The 25,471-nt window shown below is 46.3% G+C and overlaps 1 long non-coding RNA gene across 1 annotated transcript in view; it reads right to left on the bottom strand.

Annotated features, from left to right (window-relative positions):
- LOC138917895 (uncharacterized) overlaps positions 1-25,471 on the bottom strand; it is a 78,971-nt gene that overhangs the window by 13,580 nt on the left and 39,920 nt on the right. The window contains exons 4-9 of the long non-coding RNA XR_011426552.1: positions 23,696-23,759; positions 22,130-22,368; positions 20,694-20,779; positions 13,340-13,580; positions 3,163-3,217; positions 2,664-2,788 (exon numbers count right to left, since the gene is read on the bottom strand). This is a non-coding gene — a long non-coding RNA (uncharacterized lncRNA). The remainder of the gene's footprint in view (positions 1-2,663; positions 2,789-3,162; positions 3,218-13,339; positions 13,581-20,693; positions 20,780-22,129; positions 22,369-23,695; positions 23,760-25,471) is intronic.

Raw genomic sequence — 25,471 nt, 5'->3', positions numbered from 1 at the left:
CCCAGAGAGCTCTCCTCTGAACTCCTTCACCCTCGCTATTTGCCTACTCATGGGGTCCGGTGTGTCCTAGGCAGCCTTCTTACCTTTTTATAGGTATGCCTTTCAACTAGTAGCAGCCTGTCAATTGACCAAGGGGGTAGAGTTTGTCTTCTTCATCCTGAACTCTCATTGAACATGTCCTGGTGCCTGGACATACATATACTGGCTGAATCAAAAGTTGTGCATTCATATTCTTGCCCCTGTGTCACCAATACTACAGGCCTTTATGACCTCAGGATTTATGCAGACATGGATTAAAATCGTTAACGTTTATTGCCTGACTATTGTGTGCTAAGCACAGTGTCGTGTGCCTTATGTACACTTTCTCCAAACTTTATAACTACCCTGCAAAGCAACTGTTCTAGCCTCAGGGGACAGTTAAGGGCAATGCCATCTCCACATCCTCAGCTCTCTGTCTCTCCAAGCCAAGCCAGCTGGTTCCCACTCCTACCCTCCTATCACTGCACCAAAATTGCTTTTTCTGATGCTGCCTACAACCTGCAAGTTGCCAGATTCGATAGCTACTCTTTGGAGTGCATCTTATTGAACCCAGGTGGCATCTGACCAGGTTGACCACCCCCCCACCTTAAAACATACTACTCTTAGCTTTCTGGAAAGCACTCTTGGTTTGCCTTCTGTCTCCTCCTCTGGCTACCCTGTCCCGGGCTTCACAGGGATGAAAAGGGAAGACGTTGGGTTCATTGCTGGGTTCATACCCTGAGCTCCTCAACCTACTGACCATGATCTTGGACAAAATGTTTGACCTCTCATGACTCAGTTTACTGCTGGGTTCTGGTGAAAATAAAGGAATAAATACATGCAGCCCTTTTAGAACAATGCCTAGCACGAGGTAAGCCCTCCATAAATACTAGCTCCTTGTGTTATCACTATGATAATCCATTATTACACCATCTCTAAATTTTGAAGTTCCGCAGAGCCGTTTTGGGTCCTTTTCTCATCTCACTCTCGCCTAAGGCAGCCTCATTCATCTACATGATTTTCAATGTCATCTATATGTTGTCATCTCCAAATTCCTATCTCCGACCCAGATCTCATTTAAGCTCCAGACTCATTTATCCAATCGCCTACTTGACACATCCATTTGGACATCTCACAGGCATCTCAATTGCCATGTCTAAAACTGAACACTCCCCTTCTGCCTGCCCCTCCTCAGTCTTTTTTATCACAGACAATGGCACCATCATCTGCCAGTGACTTAAGTAAGAAACCATGGGATCATTCTTGACACTTCTCTTTCTCTCACCTCCCACATTGAAATGATTACCACCAGCTTCCAATTTCACCTCCAAAATATATCTTAACTCCATTCCCTTTTCTACATTTCAATTGCTACCACTCTAGTCCAAGTGTCTTATGTCTACCAACCCTACATTCCTTTTCTCCCGTGCAACATTGAAGAGGCTATTGGTGGTGGTGGTGGTATTTTAATGTAAGTCAAATCATGAAGTCAATCTCTGCTTAAAACCCTCCAATTGCTTCCCATTTTCCATAAGAGAAAATCAAAGTCCTTAAAGTGGTCCTCAAGGCTTTTCAATATCTGGCCCTCGGACCGCTCCAGCCTCATCCCAACCCTCCCTTCCTGGCTGACTCTACTCCTGCTACACTGGGGCTGCCTTCCTGCCTTTCCTGTCTCAGGTCTTCAGCAGGTCACTCCTTCTACAGCCTGATACCTCAATTCCTTCCATGCCCTGGACGGCTTTGGCAGTCAGGCAAAGCCTACGGAACTCTACTCAGAATGCTTTTCAATGTAAAAACTAAAACATATAGGATTACAATGGGAACCAGTCATATCAAATACAGTTATCAAAGTACTATTTTAAAAACACATCTGTGACGTACCATCCTAGTGAGAGATTTTGATAGTGGTGGGGGGGAGCTGTGAGTATAGGGGGACAGGGGGATATGGGAAATTTCTTTAGCTTCTGCTCAATTTTGATGTGAACCTAAAGCTGCTCTAAAAAATAGTCTATTTAAAAATCCTCTTGTGATGTAGGAATGATATACGTGCTTCTTTACCAAGGTGTGAACTAACAAGTCCAGCAATGAGTCTAGTAACGACCCTAATTTCAACATGATAGGGAACAACTAGGTTTCTGTTGGTGACAGAGTCCCACACAGGTACCACTAGCACTACTGTGAAATAAGGTCAAATTCCCCTCTAGTTAAGAACCTTGTTGTCTAAACCACGCTCTCTCCCCCATTCTTCCACTGAGTCACTCCTACTCACTCTTTAGCCCCAGAATGCCCTTCCTTGACCCCCAAACTAAGTGACGACCCTCTTCTCCTGTTATCCTCTCTCACTATACCCCATTTTTACATCTCAGATGTTATCTCAAATTATAATTACATATGTTTATTTGCATGTTTAGTATCTATGTCACTAGATTGAAAGCTCCCTGAGGCTGGAACGACACCTACTCTGTCAGTGATTGAGACACAGAAGGACGTGATTCAAATCAGCGAATGAATGAGTTGCCCACAACTGGTAGGCAATGGAGCTTGGCTATAATAAACCTGTGTGTCTCACTCCAAAGGTTGCACTTTCCCTGTGTCACAGAGAATGAAACGTGCTAAGAGATGATTTCTGCTTCACACGTATGTACCTTCTTTTACCATCTTCCACCGATCTCTCTGCACAACAGAAAAGTCATCTATGGAGCTTTCTGGAGTTGGCCTTCCGAGAGGTTACCTTTACCAAAAGTGTTTGTGTTGCCAATGGTAGCTTTTGCTGAAAAGACAGTGAAAAATTGGGTTCACGTTTTCAAGTTATTTTTGTGAAAATGTAAATAGTTTTAGATCTATTCAGGGCCTAAGAAATTGAAGAACTATGATGATAATAACAATAATAAACATTTATTGAATACTCTAAGCACTATTCCTATATTAGCTCATTTCATCTTTACTGTATCCCTACTTCACAATTTGGGAAAGGGAGGTATAGAGAGAAGATGAACCCAAGCAAAAAGTGATACTCTGGTCCTCCCCCACCACCACTGTGTATATTTTAAATTTTTCTCCACCCACCCCAAGTGCCTGGGATTTGATAACAGAGATTCCTAATGCAAATTGATTCTCAAAGGGGTGACACCTTAACCAACTCACCTCAGTTAACGCACTGCCCAAGATTCGTCTATCATCAAATCGGCTAGTCTTCTGCCTTGGGAATCAAAAAGCAATGATGTAAGTTAAAAGTTCAAGACTCCAAATCCTGCCTGGGGGACAGGGGTCATCACCTTCGGGAGCCCAGAGCAACAGACATGGGAGTGGAAGGGCAAGAAGGGAAGGTTGAGTAAGAGATCAGAATATGCACCCAAAATACACCGTCTGGCATAACGACTGTTTTGAGCTGCAAGCGATTGAGAAAAAGCAGACACAGGCTAAGCTCCCCGCAGTCCCCTGTTTTCCTGGAAACAGATCATAAATCCCCCTTTGTGGAATATCCCGGCATCCACTTCCCATACCAGGAAGGGAATGACAAACACCAGAGACGAGACGGCACCGAGAAAGAGTCTCCACAAACAGACCTTACTAACTTGTCCTTAACCACCATTAGCTTCCCCATGTATTTGCCTTCCCACAATTTGCTGCTCCCAGAAGCTCAAGGTCCCTTTCCATTGTCTTGTCGCTTCTCTTTAAATTTATCCTCTTTTTTCCAGATGGTATAAAAGCCTCCAAGCCTAGCTGTTTCTTTGGGGGTTTTCTCTTTTTCTTTGAAGCCCCCCTGTGCCATGTAAAACTTGCAATAACAAATAAATAAATAAGTGTGTATACCTTTTCTCCTGCTAACCTGCCCATTGTCAGCTTTTTGCTTTTTGGTTTTTTGCAGACCTAGCCAGAGAATATAAGAGGATAGAGGAAAAATTTCCTCCCTTACAGATGATAGATGAGGGCACCAAATTCCGCCTCAGAACAGCCAGATCTTAAAACCATTTTTCGGTTGGGTTAGGTTGAAGCGTGGGTTAACGTTAGAGTGTGAGTCTACAGTGGCAAGATTTAGTTATGGTTTGCATCTGGGTCAAGGTCAGGGTTAGGATTAGGCTATGGGTTAGGAGGAGACCCTTGTTTCAAGTGAGGCTTGGTGTCTATGTTCCTGTCGGGGCTGGGCTTCTACCTGGACTTTAAGGTTAGGTTATGTATTAGAAGCTGTTGAGATCTGGTTTGGGGTCAACATTGAGAGTTTAGAGTTATTTTCAGAGTCCGAGTCAGCATCAGGAAAAAGCTTTGGAGTTTCAATCCAAAGTAGCATTTAGGTCTGAATTCAGGTCTTAGCAAATGTCATCCTTTAGGTTACAGACAAAGCCCAGGGGAAGGCTCTGTGGTCAGCCTGTGTTCTCAGTAGAGATATGAGACACGTTTATGTGTGTTGGCAGGGTGCAGATGAGAGTCTGGGATTCCATGTGGTGTGGACCATTCAACAGACCTGGACGGCATCCGGTGGACACAACTACCACCCAGAGCAGCTTCATCCCTGGGTCCCTGTGTTGCCTGTGGCTGTAAACGAGGGGCACTCCAGGGTTTCAGACCTTTCCCCACCTGGGAGTCACTGCTGAGCCAGCCCTTTCACCCTGGCCTGCTCACACCTTCTCCTCTCAAACCAGCAGCCCGATCCCTCCAAGAAAGGGAGGGGATGCCCAAACCCTGGCTAAACTGGCCTGTCAGGCTTTAGTGAGTAGAGGAAGCTTGGTTATGCCATCAGTAAAGACAAGAAATCGCTCTGATGACTTCAAATCCGGAGTAGGGGACAGGTCCAGGCCTGGACAGATGCAGTCCATGAGGCTGCTCCTCTGCGCCCCACGACACCACCTCCCCTATACTACAGCCCCAACCCCAACCAACCCTGATTGTCCTTCACTCACAGCCCCTTTCCCAGGCAGCTGGACTTGGAGCTGAAGAACTCAGCCTCCAGGAAAGTTTCAAGACAGTAAGTGGTGGGCACTGAGCCCCAAAACAAACAGAGCAAAGAGCAATTCAGACCAATGGGGAATGCTGGGACAGCCCTGGCTTCACTGGAGATCACAGCCCTCTTGACTCCTGTGGTGGTGGGCAGGAGTTGTCCAGAGGAGAGACTGGGAACGTCGCAAGGAGAATCAACCTGCAGAGTTTGATTATGATGATTTAGTTATTGGGAAATGCCAGGGATTAACTTCAATCATCAGCATAGGAACAACAAGGAGAAACGGTCCCAAGTTAGGAAAGGACACCACACTAAGATCACAGAAATCCTTGGCCTTTTGTAGGAGACCTGCCACTCTCAGGGAGTCTTCTCCACCTCCTTCCTGGGACACTAGGATCTGATTTGCCCAATAAGTTTTTCATGCCCAACATGTTTTTCATAAAGTTTTCCTGGAAACCATTTGAAAAGACAATCATGAAAGAAATCACCTTTTTCCATTGGAAAATCATAATGGGAAGCATGTTCCCCACCAAAGCCAGTTCAAGGTAAGAGAAAGGGGATGAGGGACCTGGGTCTAACGTAGAAAGTGCCACTCACGGTGCCCCACTGAGAGATCCATCCTAGGGCTCATGCTGGCATCTGTAAAATGGGGATAGCTGTGCTGACTCCACCTCACAGGAGTACCATGGCAACAATGGAAAGGACCGGCCACTGCAAAAGCCAGAGAGCTCAAACAAACACACCTGTTACCTTCTGCGATCTCACCTGTGAGATTCCCGAAGTGCAATCACCTGTGGAAATGGCAGCCTGCAGAAAAATCTGCAGTTCACCCCTGGTCCTGCAGGAAGGGTTCCGGAGGGGTGGGCCTCCCCTAGACGGGGCTCCTTTGTCTAATTGACCTCCCAGTCTCCAAGAGCTCTCACCACACAGCCTGCATTTGTCCTTTCCTAATTTGGGGCCATTTCTCCTTGTTGTTCCTACACTGACGACTGAAATTAATCCCTGGCATTTCCCAACAGCTAAATCATCATAATCAAACTCTGCAGCTGCCAGATCTGCTGACTCAAACCCCCTATGTATTCATATGATATTTGCCGGGTAATTACAGAATAGAGGTAATTATATTCATGACTCCATTACTTTCATAATTCCAGAGACCCAGAAATCACTAAAAAAAAAATCCTCACAGGACCCAGAGAAGAAATTCCTTCAATAACTACCCTAACCCACCTTCTCACATAATTCTTTCTTCCAAACCTTCCCATTCAACAGTAGCAGCTCCTGAACTCCCGGGTGAAGGGAGAGAGGAGGGAGATGAAACATACACTAATCTTAATGCTTGGTTAGGACCAAAAAGGCTTCGGGTTGTCTAAACCAATCGGCATCAGTTATGGTAGTACTAGCTATTGGACTAGTTAAGCCCTAAATTCCCATAAGTTCTCAGGGGCTTAACACAATGAAAATTTATTTCCTATCCATGTCACAGTCCAATTCAGGTGCTTCTCGTCGGGCACCTGTCATGTGCTCACTCAGGGACCCACACTCCTTCTAGCTCACGGCTCTGCCCACTCTAAGTCCTCAAAGGTTTCTCCAACCAGCTGACAGGCGGGGAAAGACTTTTTAACTACCTTGGCTCAGACGTGACACTTATCAATTCCACTCACATTTCTATTGGCAACAGCTTGTCACAGGGCCTCACCTAAATGCAAGGGTACTGGTGAATGTAGTTTTGCTGGACAGCCACCAACAGCTCAGTGCTCTGGCGGGGAGCTCACACCCTTGGTGGTTAGCTGACCACTTCTGCCAATGATGTGATAGTAACAGGGCATGGGTGAGCGCCCAAGGTATCTGTGAAATGATGGACCACTGCATGCAGTATGCCATACAAGGCAAATTAAAGTGATAAAACAAACATCCTAAAGAGAGGACAAAGAGAATTCCCTGTCTCCTCCTTCTGTTAAGGTAGCATCTGAAAAAGATCGCCTGACAATCGTCTCCACATGTGGCCTTGCAGCCATTCCTGCACAGGGCACTGAGTCCTCCCTTCCATCCTCTGCTCCCCACTCCTGTTGTTGTTGCACGCTGCCACAGACACTTGACAGCGCTGACCCTCGAATGTCTCCCACTATAAATCCTCGTTAGAGATCTGTCTACTCCCCACACTTGGTGCCTTGGCTGTCCCTCTCTGCAGCCCAAGCACATGAGCACTGGTGAGTGATGCCAGCAAGGATGCTGGTCACTGATCAAAGGGGCAGGCAGGGCAACCACTGAGCCTGATGAAACTGGAGAAGAAGGCAGGTTGTGAAGGCAAAACTCAGGAGTCAGGATACAGTCAAGTCCTACAGATAGTACCTTAAGGGCTGCCCCTGGGGACACTTATCCCAAGTTTGATGGCAGCAAAGGAGGCTCAGTAGCAGACACACTTGAGAGCACAGCAGGGTGACTGGGCCTCTGGGTCCTGGAGAGCCACAGGAAGGGCCCTGCAGCACTTGTAAATGACTGAGCTGTGTTTGGTGGCTTCAGTGAACCTGCTTATGAGCAGCTTGCAGTGGGGGATGGGGTGTTGAAATGAAGTGAGACTGGTCATGAGGCCAAAAGAAAGAAAAGCCCACAGAAGGGTCCATGGGAAGCCACTCAGTCACATCAGAACGGCCCATAAGACCCAAGTCCTTGGCCCATAAGACCCAAGTCCATTGCCCAACCAATGGATAGTTCCCACTCCATGAAAACATATAGAATACTCAAAGAAATTCTTTCCTATTTTTGAAACTCCAAACTAATGGCTATCCTACATTTCCCATTCTGAATTTTCCACTTCAACAATTTTCTTTTTGTTTGTCCCAGAAAAGGAATAGAATTAAGTTTTACTGGGCTTTTTACACTTGAAAACCTCTACCACAAAATAATACAGCTTTTCCCCAGAAATAGCTCTTTCCCAGAACTGCTCCTGTGGCTGGTCAGAGCAACCCAGTAGTGGGGCATCCAGAGGCGGCCTTCCAGAACAACAGCACCTGGCCTCAGCTCCCAAGAGCCAAAGTGAGCGCCTCTCCCAGGCAGAGTCCTCTCATGGGAGAGTGGGAAGGCAGGGCACAACGTGCAGGGCAAGAATAAGGGTCTTGCAATTAGTAAGCCATCCTCCAAGGCATGACTTGACCTCATCAACTTCCTCACCTGGGGAACCCTTGGGATTTCCAAAAGGCTGATGGAAAACTTTTTTGTGTAGCATCGCAAATTCTTTTTTCAAAGTGCCTTATTTAGAACCATATATTAATAAGTAATAATAAAGAACAGTCCTAGTATCTTTGGTTCTTTTTAATTCCTCTTCAAGTAGAAGGGAATGGACCTTCTGCTGCCCTCCCTTCTCTGGAGCCTCATTCTGTGTGTTCTGGATGTTTCTGCAGTTACATTATGTCCCACCATCCAGAACTCAAGTCGCCTACAGCCCCAGCCACCCAGAGCACAGCTGAGAAAAGAAAGGCCCTAAAAAGAAAGCTGAGCACCCACCGTCCGTGCAGAGACATGGAAACCTCTCCTCCCTCGCGCCGCAAGTACCATTTTAATCACCTGTGAGTTTAGTTCTTAGCCCACAGCACATAAGGACAGCTCACTGGGAAGGGGACAGAAACTACCACTGCAGGCAGGTAGGAATACTGGTAGCAGTGAGAGGTGGACGGACAGAAAACCTAAAAGCAGGTGACAAAAGCTCTAAAAGCACAGTCGGCTGGGTGGCCCATGCCCGAGCACACAGCCCCCAGTCAAGTTTTTGCAGGAGATGGAGGGTCTAGGAGGAGGGGTCCAACCTGAATAGACAGAGGAGAGCCACCCAGTCTCGCAAAAACACAGAGGGAGCAGGTATTTGTGTTTGGAGGAAGGAGGCAAGGGTGGGGCCCAACTGGCCCTGGGTGGTCTAAACAGGAGGCAATCTGACCATGCCATGTGTGGAAAATGAGTGTGGGAACCTGGGCGCGTGAATGGGCATAGCGGTGGAGGATACAGCAGATGAGGAGAGCTTCCAGGAGATGGGAGGCATGGGCGTACCACAAGGACCAAGGAGCACCCCAGGTTCTGAGCAGGGATGTCATCAAGGCAAGACACCAGGGCGGCCTGGGAGGCCCTGGCTATCGGATCCATCACCACATTGACTCAGAATGGCAGAGTCAGGAGGGACCTGAGACATCGTCAAATTCCACTCCCTGTTTTTCACACACTGACTCTGATACCCGGATTCGGGGCAGGTGGCAGTAGGGGTAACAGGTCCACACTCTGACAATAGGCCAACGGGATAACCAGGGCTGACTCCGAGACCCCTGCCTCCCAGCCGAAGACTCTCCCCCTGCTCCAGGCTGCCTCTCGCTCTCTCCCCACCCTCATCCTGTGGGGTTTCCAGCAACTGTCCCTGCCCTGTATGGGGGTCAGCTGGATCTTCCATTACCCTGAGCTCACCCAGCAAGCTGGCCTCAACCATTTAGCCTTGACAGAAGCAGGCAATGGGGCGCCTGCCCGGCTGCGGAGTTGGGCAGCTTCGTTAATCATGCTTTCAGAGCACTTTGCGATGCAGAGATGAAAGACGTCGGAGGAGAGCAAAGTACAGCCATTACAATCTCCATCTTCCTAATTGAGGAAAATGAGGTTATTTCCAAATCCTCTGTGATGCAATGGGAGATGTGCTCCATAGGCCCCCACTCATGGCTTCTCCCCCCAGCTGCTCAGGGCCCAGACTGTGTAGCGCTGTGTGGAGAGCACCCAGCTACTCTGCTCCGGGTTAGGGCCCCACCACTTAGACGTGCCCCAGCTGCCCAGGGTCGCTCCCAATGCATCAGCCCTGAGAAGGGCAACCTCGACAAAACATCAAAGTTGGGCGCCTCCGTGCAGCAAGAAGTCCTCCTCCTCTGCACTGAGTAATTGGAACAAAACGACCCAGGTAGTCTCGCTGTAACATCAAAGCTGCGTATAATAACCTCACAGATGAATTCAAGAGTGAATACATTCACAGCCACTGCTCAAGTTTGAAGTATGTCGTGATTTTTTTTCAGCTTCAGAACTGAGCAAGAAGTAAGAGAAAAATCACCAGCCATAGCTTTCTTTGTTAAGCAGCTGCCTCCCCTTTCAGGCCGTGGTGAAAGGTGTGGGCTTACAGCCTTTAAGCAATAAGAAGTCAATCTCAGAACAATGATGGGGATGGGAAGACCAAGGACAGGACTGGGGCCAGGGGAGAGATCTCGAGGGTAAAGCACTGTGACTAACATGTATGTGCACAAATGCAAACCCTGGCCCGCCGGCAAGGCCACCAGCACATGGGGAGACTGTGTGAGGCACAGAGATGGTTCCACCATCAAGGTCACGGTAGAGGAGCTGGTCATCCTCTGTGGCCTCCAAAGAATGACTCCCTTTATTTAGGCTAGAAGACTAATGGTGAGTATATATTTATAAATAATACAGCTACCAAAGAGAGGAATCCACAACTGGTTAAGAGAGCTAATACAGAAGGCCTTCACTGCTGAGCAGCTGAAGTCCTAGGACTTTCCAGAAGCAAGTCACAGACCCTCCATTCTGGGAGGGGTCTCTGAGGTCACAGGCAATGTGACCTAAGGACAAAACTAGGACATGTACCATGGCTAACAAGTGTCTGTAAAATAGCATCTGTGAGATATACATATTGTGAAAATATATATTGGTCTGAGTTCTGTGAGTTGTTCTAGCAAATTAATCAAACCCAAGGAAGGGGCCAAGGGAACCTTGCGTTTATAGCCCATCCTTCAGAAGCACAGGTGACAACCTGGACTTGCAATGGTTTCTGGGGACTGGAGGTGGGCGGCCGTTTTGTAGGACTGAGCCCTTAACTTGAGGGACTTAATGTCGTCTCCAGGTAGATATGTTGGAATTGAGATAAACTGTAGGCCGCCCAGCTGGTATTAGAGATTTGCTTGCTGTGGGGGAAAAACCTACACACCAGAATTAGTTGGAATCAGGGTCCTAGCATCGTTTGGAACACAACAGAGGGCAAAGCTTTCCTGTCTCGGTGCTGCACCATCTAAAACCTGCCGCTCTCTGCCCTGCCTGGACCTGTCTATTCAGGACCTCCTCCCTTCTCCTCATGGCCTAAGCAAATCCCCTGGGTCTCCTGTCCCTTGTTGATCTTAACTCCCTGCCCCCATACCCAGACATGGCCTGCTGCCAACACATACATTACTACCCATTTTTATAACTGCCACACTGTAGGATTACATGCCCAGGCAATGCACTATTTATTCAACCCATTTCACAGTGGAGAAAACAAGGGGACTAAGAATATAACTGCTCTCTTCAGTAAGAGAGCATATGGGTGGCATGTTGTTGCCATAACCAGTGATAGGTGCCTCCTCTTCACAAATCAAGAGGTCTTTAGCTACGTTAACACCCTCCCACCAGCTCTGGGAAGCAGCCCCCTGGAAACCCTGATTTTATGGCTAAGAACGCGAGTATCGAAGGAGCCATCCAGCTCCCGTGCTGCAGGGCTGCGAGCCAGCCTGTTCCTGAAACTCATATCCTTCCCCGTATTCCTCACAGCCCACTGGGACCCTTGCCCCCTCTTATGGGTTGAATTCTGTCCCCTGAAAAGATGTTGAAGTTGTAACCCCCAGTATCTGTGAATGTAACCTTATTTGGAACTAGGGTCTTTGCAGATGATCAAGTTGAGGTCATTAGGGTGGGCCCTATGTCCTTATAAAAAGGGGAAATGTTGACAAGAGACAGATGTGTGCACAGAGAGAATGCCGTGTGAAGATGAAGTCAGAGATTGGGGTGATGCATCTACAAGCCAAGGAAGACCAAAGATGCCAGCAAACCACCAGAAGCCAGGAGAGAGTCAAGGAACAGATTCTCCCTCACAGTCCTCAGAAGGAACCAACCCTGCCAACACCTTGATCTTAGACTTCTAGCCTCCAGAACGTGAAGGCAATAAATTTCCATTGTTTCAGCTGCGCAGTTTGTGGTACCTTGTTAGGGCAGCCCTAGCAAATGAAAACATCCCCATTAAACTCTCTTCAACCTTTTTGTTCTCTTTGTTTATGTCCACTGCTCCTAGGCCTCCAGCCCAGCATGGGGGCAAAAGGAAAGTGATAACACCCAAGTGTTCAGTCTCTCTAACTCGCCTCCCTTACACTGAAAATGGGTGAGGGGTGGGCTGGTTTCTGGGGACTCGCATATCCGCCCACTCATTCCAGGTCCTGCCCACCCTCCACATACATGTGCACGTGGGCACACAAACACACACACACCCATCCTCCCCAGGCACAGAGAGGAATCAAAGAGCCTGGGCCAACCTTGGCACATTGGCCATTGGGCAGAAGGCGGAAAGGCTGAGGAAACCTCTCCTGTTCCTTGAAGCCTCCACCTGCCATCAGCACCTTCCCTCTGTCGCTGGGATCAGCAGCCTCCAGGGCAGCCCCAGCCAGTCTCCTGGACTGGCTCACACTCCTCCATCCCACACCCCACAAGTCACTTCAGGGCACCCTGACCTGCCTCATCCAGGTGATAACTGCTCCTGGCTGCCAAGGCTGATCGTGCCCCCCAAAGCAAGGAGCCTTTGTTTTGAGTGCTTGATACTAGGTGACCCTAGAGGGCACCGACTTCCTTGTCCCTCTGCTCCTCAGAGGGCCCCACTAAGTGTTTCCTGACTCCCTGCTCCTCTCCTGGAAACTCATTGCTTCCTGTCCAAGGTTTTACACAAAGCCATTGCTGCTTTTAATCACACCTTTGCCTCATCTGTACACCCAAACTTGGAAGAGGCATGGGAGCACCTGAGTCTCCCTCTCTTCCCCTCTGTTCTGGTTCCTCATCTTCTTCAAGCAACCCAGACCCCCTGTGATGTCCTGACAGCTCCAAATGAGGCCCAGGCCATCAGTTAATGGGATACAGGAGCAGTCAGGACAGAGTGGGACAGTTTCCGCAGGCACAAGCTTGGAGCCCACCGGTCCCTACCTGGCTAACCTGGGCCCTGCACGGTGGGCTCTTGTTCCAGGGGTTGTTTCTCCTTGTCCCACGGTGCCTCTGACACCCCCTGCAGGGTCCACTGGGCTTTGAGCAGAGCCAGGGGAGGCGGCTAGCAAGTTCAAACCACGGGAAAAAGGAATCGCTTGGACACAAGATTATCACTCAGCAAACAATCATGCTGAATGATTTCTACAAAAGCCACCGACTCATCAGGATTTTGACCTAGATGTTCAATTTTAGAAGTTTTCTTCTGTTTAAATTTTATGACTTATTGTGAATAGCATAGCCTTACTGATATGATTTTAGGTCACTGTTATTTTTTCTATATGGGGTGATTTTTTCGAAAGCTTGTCAGTTCTGTAGGATGACATCCTATATAAACCAGAGTTACTTTTTTCCCCTACTAATACGTACCTGATTTTATGATGTACTTAATAGAAATTCCCGTATAGCCCACTTTTCTTCTACAAAGTGAGGGCTGGAGTTTATTTGCTTTGTGTTCGGTCAGTTCCTGCCCCCTGCACATGGGTGTCGATACTCGCATACACATGAATTAAATGTAGGAGTGGATGATTAAAAAAAGCTCCTCCACCAGATGAAGTATTTGGAGGTTGATCAGCATCTCTAGGGCACTCTGAGCCTCTCCAGGTTTCCTCTGAAATGCACATTTGAAAGGGATTAGGATGAACTTAAAAATCTCTAAGAATGCGAGAAAACAATTAATGACTTGGAAAATAGGGCTCCTTAAGGTAGGTCAGGAATGTGGCCGTATAGTTTTAACAGGAGACAGTTGAAGAGGCAGGAAGACTTTAAGGAGCCTTTGAGTCTGGCATGAAATCATCCACATCTAATCTACTTTTTCATTCTTTTGCCATTAAAATAAAACAATTGCAATTCCCATTAGCCTTTTTCTCCTTGATTTCTACTCAGTGGCCCCACCTCTACCCTTGTCTACTTAGTGTTCATCCCCTCAGACAGACACGTGTTTGGCAGCTTCTCAGTGGCTCCCTGTCTTCATTGTCAAGAACTGTAGAAGTGGGAGGAGGGGGAGTGCGGGGCAGCATGACCAGGTAACCAGTACTAACCGTCCACCCTCCCACCACTCACCCACATTTCTGCATTTCTGCCCAGCACCTAAGAGCCCTGTCCTATCATGTAGCATCTCCTGCATTTCCATGGCAAACCCTGCAGTCAGCCCTTACGTGTCACTGTCCGCTATCTCCCCACTCCCTGTCATATACATCATGTCAGGTTCCATGTGACTACCTCTACCAAGAAGGCCCTCTCCCTTCACTCAGCCTATCAACATCCCCATCCTGCAAGGCCTAGCTCGAGTCTCTAACTCTCCATGGATCCAGCCTCTTTCCAGCCAACAGGGAGCAATCCTTCCTCTAAGAGTCTGCCCAGATATGCAACAGATTGTTCCCAAAGTATTGAGATGTGTGTAGAAATTTATATTTTCATGTGGACACACTTTATCTTCACAAGTCAATTGTAAGCACCCTGGAAGACCATGTGCTGAGCACATGGTTAATATTCAATAAATATTTACTTATGCGAAGGATTGGGGCCAGGCAGTCCCTGTTGATTTTGAGAGGGGACTGGAGAGGATTGAAATAGGAAACATGTGGGTGAAACATAAGAACAGTTCTAAGGCCTTACTACCCGTGTATTTCTGCTTCATTATACTTGTCCAGCATTTTGGCAGACATTCCAATCCTCCTGAGGAGTGTATGACACAAGTGTACAGAAGAATACTGTAGAAACCATGTTTGCCTACATGCTAAGCTCTCTACTAGGTTCTAAGGTATAACAGTAGTCCAGATGTCACTCCCACCACCACATCATGGCTCACCTTCATCTGGGATACCCGGGGACACAGGCCTATCTCACCTGCTCTTTATCATGCTTCTCCTAGAATTGCCTTGGGGCTTGGCCCTCACTACATGGAGCTCCAGGGCCACCATCCATCTATGCATCTCTGGTTCTCCTTCCTGGCTGCATGCACCCCACCCCCAGAGACTAACTGGTCAAGCTGGGACCCAGACATTCGCAGTTTTGAAAAGCCCCACTTGTTTCTAATGTGCAACCAGTTGACCTGCTGCACTGCACTCCTCCACTACTGCCCTGGTAAGGCCAGGGGGATGAGGGAAGCCCCCCACACTTCCCTTTCTGGCTTTTCCCTTTGTTCTGCAAAGGCTGAGTATGAACAGACTCTACCGAAGGTGTGTGGGCAACTACAAGGAATGATAATGTATGGATGGTGTGGTTTAAATGAGATACGATTTTCCAGAACTTCAAGAGCAATAACAAGCTCTTCCCTGGAGAAACTCTCAGGAGCACGGCTCAGCACACCTGCCCTCTGAAAGAGAGCCCTTCCTCAGCCCTTCAGTCTTTGACCCTCCACACACTTTACCCCTGGATGTTGGTCCCAGCCTTTCATCCAACCCTTCTGCTCAACAGGGAAATCCTTGAGACACTGTTCTGTCCATGATCAGACTTCTTCAATCTGGGATAACCCACTGGGGCTTTCAGCAAGTCGCTCCAGGGTGGTGGCTCTCCATGTTCACCTCATTCGGACCCAGGAGAAGCTTTGGCTCTTCATTGTTCTTGAGATATTCTCAAACACACACATACTCTCCCCAAGAATATACAGTTATTCTCAGATACAGGAGACAGCATAGTCTAAATCCAAAAGAGAAACGTTTTCCTAAAGGCTACAAAATCTATAAAGATTTTTTTCCTGACCACCATGAAAATCCCTGTACATTATTATGCAAAACAGCCAGAGGTCTTCTCGCCCATTTCCAGACCATGTCCAGGGGTCCACCGATGCATCAGAAATGACTCACTGAACAAAACATGTGCCCTTGAGGGTCACATTTATGTACCCAGAGACTCCGACGACAGTGGTTTATCAACCCTGGCTGCACAGCAGAATCGCCTGGGGAGCTTTGAAAAATTACCCATGCCTGGACATTACCCCAGATCAATTAGATGAGAAGCCCTGGAGAGGAGGCCCAGGCACGGGTGAGAATCACTCTTGCAGAAGCTTTGAAAGTAAAGTTTTCCCTACCTTGCAACAGAAATTTTTAGGGTGGCTTCCCTCTTGCTCTCTGTTAACAGAATGGAGGATAGATGAGGTTTATTTTTCACCTGGGCCCCCCCCCCCCCCCCGCCCCGCCGAAGTGTATTGAGCAATTTGTCCAGAAACAGGGTAAGAAGTAGATGCATTTGTTTTCCCAGATATACAAAGAGGACTAAGATGCAGCCCTGTTATGGGCTGATTTGTGTCCCCCACCCAAAATTCATAGGTTGAAGTCCTTACTCCAAGTATGTCAGAACGTGACTGTATTTGGAGACAAGGTCTTTTTTCCCCAGTTTGAGAAATAATTGATATACACAACTGTATAAGTTTAAGGTCCATAGCATGATGGTTTTACTTACATATATTGTGAAATTTTTACCACAATAGCTTTAGCTAACATTCATCTTCTCATATAAATACAATAAAAAGAAAAGAAACAAATTTTCTCCATGTGATGAGAACTCTTAGGCCCTACTGTCTCAACAACTTTCCTATATATCATACAGCACTGTTGGCTATAGTCAACATGTTGTATATTACAGCCTTAGTACTTATGTATCTTATAACTGGAAGTTTGTGCCTTTTTAACACCTTCCTCCAGTTCCCCCTCCCCCCGAGCCTTCACCTCTAGAAACCGCAAATCTGATCTGATCTCTTTTTCTATGAGTTTGGTTTTCTGTGTGTTTTCTTTTAAGATTCCAAATATAAGTGAGATCATACAGTATTTGTCGTTCTCTGTCGAGTTATTTCATTCAGCATAATGCCTTCAAAGTCCATCCGTGTTGTCACAAATGGTAGACTTTCTCATTTTTCATAGCTGAATATTTCACTGTATATATATGCCACAACTTCTGTACCCATTCCTCCACTGGTGGACACTTAGGCTGTTTCTATGTCTTGGCTACTGTAAATAATGCTGCTATGAACATGGTTGCAGATATCTCCGTGAGTTAGTGTTTTCATTTCCTTTGGATATATTCCCAGAAGTGGAATTGCTGGATCATATGGTGGTTCTATTTTTAATTTTTTGAGACTCCTCCATACTGTTTTCCATAGTGGCTGCACCACTTTATAGTCCCATCAACCGTGCACAAGCGTTCCTTTTTTTCCACATCCACATCAGCATTTCTTATCTCTTGTCTTTTTTGATGATGGCCATTCCAATAGGCATGAGGTGATGGAGATAGAGTCTTTAAAAAGGTCATTAAGTTAAAATGAGATCATTAGGGTGGGCCCTAATCCAATATGACTGGTATCCCTATAAGAAGAGGAAATTTGGACACAGACACACACATAGGGAAGACAGTGTGAAGGCACAGGGAGAAGATGGCATGTATAAGCCAAGGAGAGAGGTCTCAGAAGAAACCAACCCTGTTGACACCTTGCTCTTGGACTTGCAGACTCCAGAACCATGAGAAAATACGTTCTGTTGTTTAAGCCAGCCAGTCTGTAGTACGTTGTTATGGCAGTCCTAGCACACTAACACAAACTCTTTTCTTTAAGGAGCTAGCAGCAAGAGTTGGAGACCACAAGGAGTCTGAGATTCAAAATGAGTTAATGACAAGACTCAAACCTAGGTCCTAACTCCAGGAGGCTGTGGAGATTTTTTTCCCAGAGCCAAGAGCACATAGATATCTCTTTTTCTGCCAGGAACACTTTAGTTGGAGTCTCACTAGAGGAAATAAAAAAAAAGAACCCCCAGGTCACTTACATCCCCAGGGGCCTAAGAACGTTAACTCTGTCCCCAAAGGGCCTTCTGGTTCCCTTAAAGGACCTCGCTGTCCCTGGACCTTGATCTGATGGAGGACTGCATCCCTGCCTGTCAGAGCCATCCCTCTCACTCTCCCGAGTCAGTTTCCCATTCAGAATGTATTCTGAAGCTCCCTGTGTGGGGTATGAAACACATGAATGCTCTCAAAGGAGTGTCTTTATTCCAGAGCCTGAAACTGTGACAAAGAGGGCATCTTCACCTGTGAATTAGCTTGATTTTTCCAGCAGCTGCTGCTGACTTCTCCATCAGAAGACCCAGCCTCTATACAAATGGCATCTCTGAAAGCTGGAGCAACATTCTCTAGCTAATAGCAGGCTTCGTTTTTTGGCCAGAAAATGTCCTCTTTTAGCAGGCAACTTGAAAAATGCCCTTCCAAAGAACTAAGTTGTCAGTATAAATGTCTAAATGAACCTTTATTAGAACTATAAAAAAAGGCTACTTAACATGTAATTGGACCATTCTTCATGCTTAAAGACACTGTTAAAATCATGTCAATAGCTAAGTTAGAAACCCACAGTAAAAGGCAAACATTTTATCTGCAAGCTCCATTTTATAGCCTGGTAAGATGAGATCTCATCAATTTCGGTGTCTTTCAAAAGATGATAGATAGAAATTCGCCCAGGTACCTCAACGCCATTCGATTTTTCCGCTCAGATTTACTGAAATTAGCTAATGGAAAAGTCACTCGAACTAGACCATTCCACGAACGCTTGCTCCAAGCAGGATGGAGAGATGAACTCAAGTCCCACACACCCTGATGCGGTTCCATTTCCATTTCCTTGCCTAATCCTAATGTTCATAGTACTGTTTATTATCAACTAGTTTATAGATCTCTAGTTAATATTTGCTCAGGGCTTATGTTGATTTCTCAATACATGCAATTTTCTGGTTTCATCTTTATCTTTAAGGATTAGATTGGATCGAGCTGCCTTGTAGTAATTTAGTTTTTATCTTATGCCTTACAGTTTTATGTTCCTGTAATAGCACTTGCTTTTCCTTTTTTATTTAATTAAATATATCTTATTTCACAACTATAGCATTTTTGCTTCGAGTTTATTTATTTAACAGCTGGCAGGGTGCTGGTGTTTTGTAGAGGGAACTATGCTGGATATTTTTAGAAATTCAGAAGTTGGGGAATGCACCAGCTGAGAAGATGGAAGAAAAATCTGAACTTGGAAGATGAATGCTCAGAGATTAAGCTTGGATTGTTTTGGTTGCATGATGGAGCTCTATAGATTAAAGTCCTTAAAACAAAAACAGAAATAAAAACAAACAAACAACAACAACAAAGTATATTTATGCTCAAGAAAGACACTCCAAGACTCTGTCTTTGCCCTTCTACAGCACAGCTGGCTCTGTTCATAGGCTCAGAGAATGCAGGAATACCAGGCACGGCTAACTACAGTCTTAGGACCGCCTCCACATCATCCACAGAAGGCGCTACAGATTTGTAAAATTTTCTAGGCATCTCTGTTTCCGCTCCATTCAACAGTCCTGTGGACACAAAACTTGGATCCATACAAGTCATGAACAGGCGTACACGGACAGGTGCGAAACATGATGGCATATGACTTTGTTCCAACATGTACAATGATGGGATTCAATGCATACTTGGGATCCACAGCCCTCCTCTCACCCTGCTGACCTCCCCAGGCTCCTTCCAGGCTTGAAGCAACAGCAATGCCTTCACCAAACTTTGGGGCTAGGGTGAGTCATGCAAGTCACCTGGGGCACAACATTTAACAAGGCACTCACATTCAGGGTCGGGCAAACTTTGCACAACCCTGTGTGATATCCCCTTAAATTCTATGTGCTAGGCACTTCACTTAACACACTCTAACCCCAGGCCTGTGGTCCCCTCCTAGAAATATTGCTTCTGCGGCCACTGTCACACTCAAGGTCCCAGGCTGGAAGCAGTTGCTGGCCCTCAGATTTCTCCTTGCACCTGCATCTGGGATTGTTTGGAACCACCAGCCAAACAACAGTCCTCCATCCTGACCAAGAAGCCTCTGTTCCATGCTCTTCCCTGTGAGAAACAGCATCATCCTTTCAGGATTCCAGTTCGAAAAACCTCAGAAGAGTCTCCTATTTTTCCCATTCATCCTGTTGGGCCAAAAAATTTTGCTGACTCTCCTTCTGTAGTATCTCCCCCTCTTTCTAGAGCCTCAGCTCCTGTTTCAAATCAGACTCTCATCATCTTACAGCTTTGTTATTATATGAATTTCCTAAACAGCTCCATGACTCCAGACCTACCCATCTCCAGGCCATCCTCTAACCAAGTGGTTTGCAAAGTATAGTTTCTGGACCAGCAGCATCGACATTACCTAGAAACTTGATAGCAATGCAAATTCTCAGGCTCCATCCAAGAAATTCTGGGTCAGAAACTCAGAAGGTAAAGTCCAGCAAATGGTTTTAACCTGCCTTCCAGGTCATCCTGATGCACACTGATGTTTAAGAATCATGTTCCATAATACACAGATGAAGATAAAATCCATGCCTCTTTCTGGCTTAAAAATCCTTCATTGTTGCTCTTGAGATGAAAATCAAATTCACAAGTCTGATTCTCCAGTACTTTCCAATACACTCCCATCCCGTGTCTCTGGTCACATTGTCCTATTATCCACGCCTTAAGCTCCAGCCAAGCTGCTCTCCAGACTGACTCCGAGAATGGGACAAGTTTCCCCTTAGCTACCTCCTATTCTCCAGAAATAACATCCATGTGTCCAATAACCATATTATTCTGTTGAAAGGATGCCCACAGCAGTGTTCAGAAGCCTGGGTATAGGTTAACCATGCAGGAGCAGTGGACAAGGCTGGGAGTGGAAGGGGAATTAACGTGTGTGGAGCGCCTACCACTGGCCAATCCTGTTGTTGATTAATTTCCCTACAATGTCTGATCGAATACTCACCCAAAAAAAACACCTATGAAGGACGGACGGAAGCTAGGAGACCAGTGTACCCAAGTCCAAAAGTGAATCTGAAGGAGAGAACCTTCCTGGGATAGAAAGTGGAACAGGAACAGATGTAAAAAGATGAAAAGTACAGAAAAACATTCATGCTCATCCATGCTAAACTCAACCCAGAAGCCAGTACCAACCTTAACTGCACTTTTAGGATCCTAGAATCCATAAACCAGTCCAGGGCCCATCTTATAAATACCTCGATGCATTTCCTATCTTTGCTGACTGTTGTTGAAACAAGAAAGTCAAGGGGCCCTTGTCCTAGGCCCTTGATCCGAAGACCTACATACGCCATTTTGGCTGAGTCAGGATAAGCAGAACCAGCCCCAGAAATAACATGGGAGGCACCAGGGCCAGTGGGTGAGATGCTGGGAGCCCAGGTTTCCCAGTTACGGGTCTGCCATTCACTCATCCTATGACTTCACTTGAGGCAAGGCCCCACCCCACACGCTGCCAGACCCCAGGAGCTGGCCTTTGCTTTGTTGAGTTTGCACATAATGAGGTCACTGAATCAGCCTCTCTCTACTGGCCCATCTGACATAAGTGCCTGAGCACAGCAGACTGGTCAGGCAAACCCTCCTCCCTGCCCCCAGCATAATGAAGTCGTCACCTAAAGTTTCAGTACCTGCAGAAAAGCTGCCATTAAACCAACTTTCACATCCCAAACCATGCCAGGTGCCACCATCCTTCCCAGAGTCTCTGCCCAGCCCAGCATGAACTCTGCATCTTGGGGCCGCGTAGGGAGGGGGCTGCTTTTGAATTTTTGCTCTTGTAGTCTGAGGCTTTCAAGGGTGTTACGCCTTTCAGATTTATTTCGGCAAGTTGCTGTTAATTGTGTTTTCAATTAGTTATGTTTAAAACATCTTGAGATTTGAGCAACTGAAATTGCAGTGCATTAATAATTATTAAACAGAGGTTCTAATCCATTATTTATTGAATAAATTTTTAATACTAATGCAGAATCCATTGTCACTGCCACCATGAGTTTGGCCATTAAGGAAAAAGCTGACGAAAGAAAACTGAAGCTCCAGGATTCTTAAATGAAGGCCTGTGGAGCAGAGCTTCCTGGAGGAAGGATTGGCAGCTGTTTCTCTTTTATGTCTGTTTAATCAAGGCTTTGTCGCCTGGAGGGAGAGAGGGAGTTCCCACATAGTAGGTATTCAGTAAATGTTTGTACAAAGAGTGAATGAATGAATGAGTAAATAAATGAATTTAAGAGGAATTAAACTAGGAGAGACTCTTTAAGACCTAAGATCCTTTCTATTTTAACAGTTAACAAACACTGAGCATTCAGCTAGGCAATGAAGTGTCCATGACGGCTAAGACAGTAATCCCTTCCCTCTCAGTCTGACAGATCATCGTAATACACATTTAAATATACTTACAATAAAATGCGGTAGCCCACGTGGCACAGAAACCCCTGTCGGGGGGTGACCCTGGCTGGAGCAGTCCGAGAAAGCTTCGGTAGAGGTGGTGTTAGAGCCTGGATGCCAACTTTCCCAGATGTAGACGTGAGGAAAGGGTAAGACAGCAGGCATATTTATGGGCACAGACAGACAGCAAGGCACAAATGTGGGCCTGTTCAAGATCATGAGGAGTTTGCCGAGGGAAGGAGGGAGTAAGGCTAGAAAGGAGGATGGGAGCAAGAAGGTAAGGGCTTCATCAGCCACACTGAGAAGTTTAGTTTTCACCTCGCAGACAAACCCACAGGTGGGTGTTAGGCAAGGACCTGATTGGTCAGACTCTTATTTCAGGGCAAGCTTACCAATTCACATTCTACCGAATAGTCTAGGAAATATGCTAAGGGATTTTGGCTAAAGTCACAGTGATGGGTGAGGAGAAGGGGTGGGATTGAGAATGATTTAGTAGCTAGAAGCAGAACTTAGACACCAGCTCTGAGGAGAGGGTGAGGAAGGCAGAAGGAAGAGTCGGAGATGACCCTAGGGCTTTGGCTATAGTGGTTTTGAGGAAGGAGAGTCAAGCTGAGTGTGTGTGTTGGGAGAGAAATGACAGATATGACAAAAAGCTTTGGAAATGTTAACTATGAGGTGCCTAAGGGATATCCAGGTGGAAACCCAGCGAACAGTTGGGTATATAGGTCTGGAGATGAGCAACAGATAAGGGTCATGTTCTAGATGGAGAATCATTCACATAAGGGTGGTAGTTTCAAGCATTTGTTCAGAATACACTATGCCCAACACTTGGTTAGATGAACTGTTCGCTATGGAGAGTCACTCAGAATGATTACCCATAGAATTGTAAAAAAATGAAATCTAATTAAACATAGGGAGAGTCTAATGTCTGTTTTTAGGGCAAGAAAGAGATAAAATGAGAAAGTAAAGCAGTGGAATAAAAAGGGATCCTTTTTAGAATTCACACCAGTCTTAGACTCAATCCAAAATGAATGAATGGATCAATTAATATTACAAAGCACCACTTCTGAACCTTTTGTAATCCAGGGACGCAAAAGTGACATCATGAAATCCCCTCTCAGCCTCATCAAATCACTCAGAATCTTTGACCCCCCAACTCCACCTCTCTGCCCAACCCTCTTTCCAGAATATTCTCTGACCACTGAAGACTAGAGAGCCTCTGCTTCTCTGAGCACAACCTCTGAACCTCTTTAGGCTCTGAGTACACATGGCCTGGGGAATTTCTAACTTGTCCTGCTTAACTATATACCCCACACATTAAACCTGTATAGCTATGGTTCCTGGAAGGCCACAACCATCCCCAGCCCCACCTGCAGATTCCAGCAAGGCCCAGTGTAGTGCCGAGCACATCACAGTTTGCTCTGCTAATTTCTGCTTCCCCAGGACCACTACCAGCCCTAGGGAACCTCCTCTGCCCTACCTCCAGGGTGGCTCAGTTTGGCTAACCACAGAGAGAAGCCCATATTAGGTGGTCAGTGAGGACCTGAGTATACCAGCCCATTGTGTCCACATCCTTACATTTCTTCAGTCAAGTTCCAGCACCAATGGGACTCTGAGCATCTGGCTCATGCAAACTTGCCAGCTGGAAAGAAGAGAGAGGGAGAAGGGGTAGATGAGATGGGGTAGATTCAGTAACCCTCTGCCTTCTTTCTCTGGAAATACTCTGGAATCCCTCAGACAGACACCCAAAGGACATAAGACACAATCCCTGCACTAGGGAAAGCGCGAGTGTGAGGTGTGACATCCAAAGATGGGGAGTGGCCATGCCCACCTTCAGATGAGATGTGACTAGGCCAGCAGACTCAGAAGTAAGGTCTGTAGGAGCTGGCAGAGGCAGGGGGATGAAGACAGTGACAGTGCAGAAGGTGGAGCAGTAAGAAGTGAGTTGAGCCAGGAAGCTGTCTCCATCCTTCCAGGCAAAATCTGCCACTCCCTCCTCTGTCTTCTGACATGCTTCCTCTCTCTACTTGTTTTCCTCCCTGCTTCCTCGACACAAGCTCCTTGAGGCCAGGAGCCTGAATTTCTCACCCTTGTATTCTCTACAATGCCTGGCAAAGGGCTTCACACATTGCAGACACTCAACAAATGGTTGTTGAATAAATGAATAAATGAAGCCTACTTTTCAGAAACTTTATTTACTATGGAATAGTTGAGGATTTCATAAATGAGCTTCAATCCCTTCTAATCCATCATCAAGTTGGCAAGAAAATGTAAAACAATACAGTGTCAAATACTACCAAACACTATTCTGTGACATTCTAAATACATTCTGGAAGCCAAGGACAACAGAAAGAGCTGAGCGGGGAAGCAGGTACTAATTCGAAGGCTGTTGCATGACTATGGTTTTTAAACCGTGTCTGCTTATTTGGGTCAGTGTCTTCCAGGAGGGACTGAAGATTCATTAATAACACTTGGATTTTAGGGGATATCCTTTTAAAGGAAAATGTTGTGCCTTGTGAATATTCTGTGTCCTCGGGGAAAAGAAAATCAGGGAAAGAAAAACTGCAGCCAGCCCACTCAGGATGAATTGGGTTGGCGCCAGGAAATCCAAATGAGAATGAATTTAGCATTGGTGTTCCTAGAACTAATTATCACGAAGATTCTTTATGCATTTTTTAAGAGAGGGAGGGAGGCAGGAGTGGTGGTCTTCATTAAAATTACACCAGCCAATCAACAGCAGGATTGGAATAATCCTTTTTTAGCTACTGAATGTAGTATCATCATGCTACTGAGAGAGGTAGACCACTGTCATATTTGATAAATATCTCCAATGACTGTGTGTGTGTGTGTGTGCATGAGGAAGACTGGCCCTGAGCTAACATCTGTTGCCCATCATCTTCTTTTTGCCTGAGGAAGATTGTCGCTGAGCTTACATCTGTGCCAGTCTTCCTCCACTTTAAGTGGGATGCCACCACAGCATGGCTTGATGAGCGGTGCTAGGTCCACGCCTGGGATCCGAACCTGCTAACCCCAGGCTGCCGAAGCAGAAGGTGCGAACTTAACCACTATGCCAACGGGCCGGCCCCCCAATGATTTTTTAAATTACAATGACAACAACAGAAACAATAAAACATGTAACAATCTTAAAGATGATATGATCTAATTTGACTTACGTGAAAACCTTGAGAATACTACAATTGCCACTTTCCACAGGCGAGAAATTGAAGGTCCAAAAGCTAACCAGTGGTAGATCTGGGACTCAAATGCATGCCTTCTGACTTTCATATCTGCTTTTTCTTCTGTGTGTGGCTTGGAGAACTTTCTGGTGGCAAATTCCCTATAGGTCTGGGAAAT

The sequence above is a fragment of the Equus caballus genome, chromosome 15 (assembly GCF_041296265.1).
Source record: "Equus caballus isolate H_3958 breed thoroughbred chromosome 15, TB-T2T, whole genome shotgun sequence".
NCBI lineage: Eukaryota > Metazoa > Chordata > Mammalia > Perissodactyla > Equidae > Equus > Equus caballus.
This window is presented reverse-complemented; position numbering and strand designations above follow the sequence as displayed.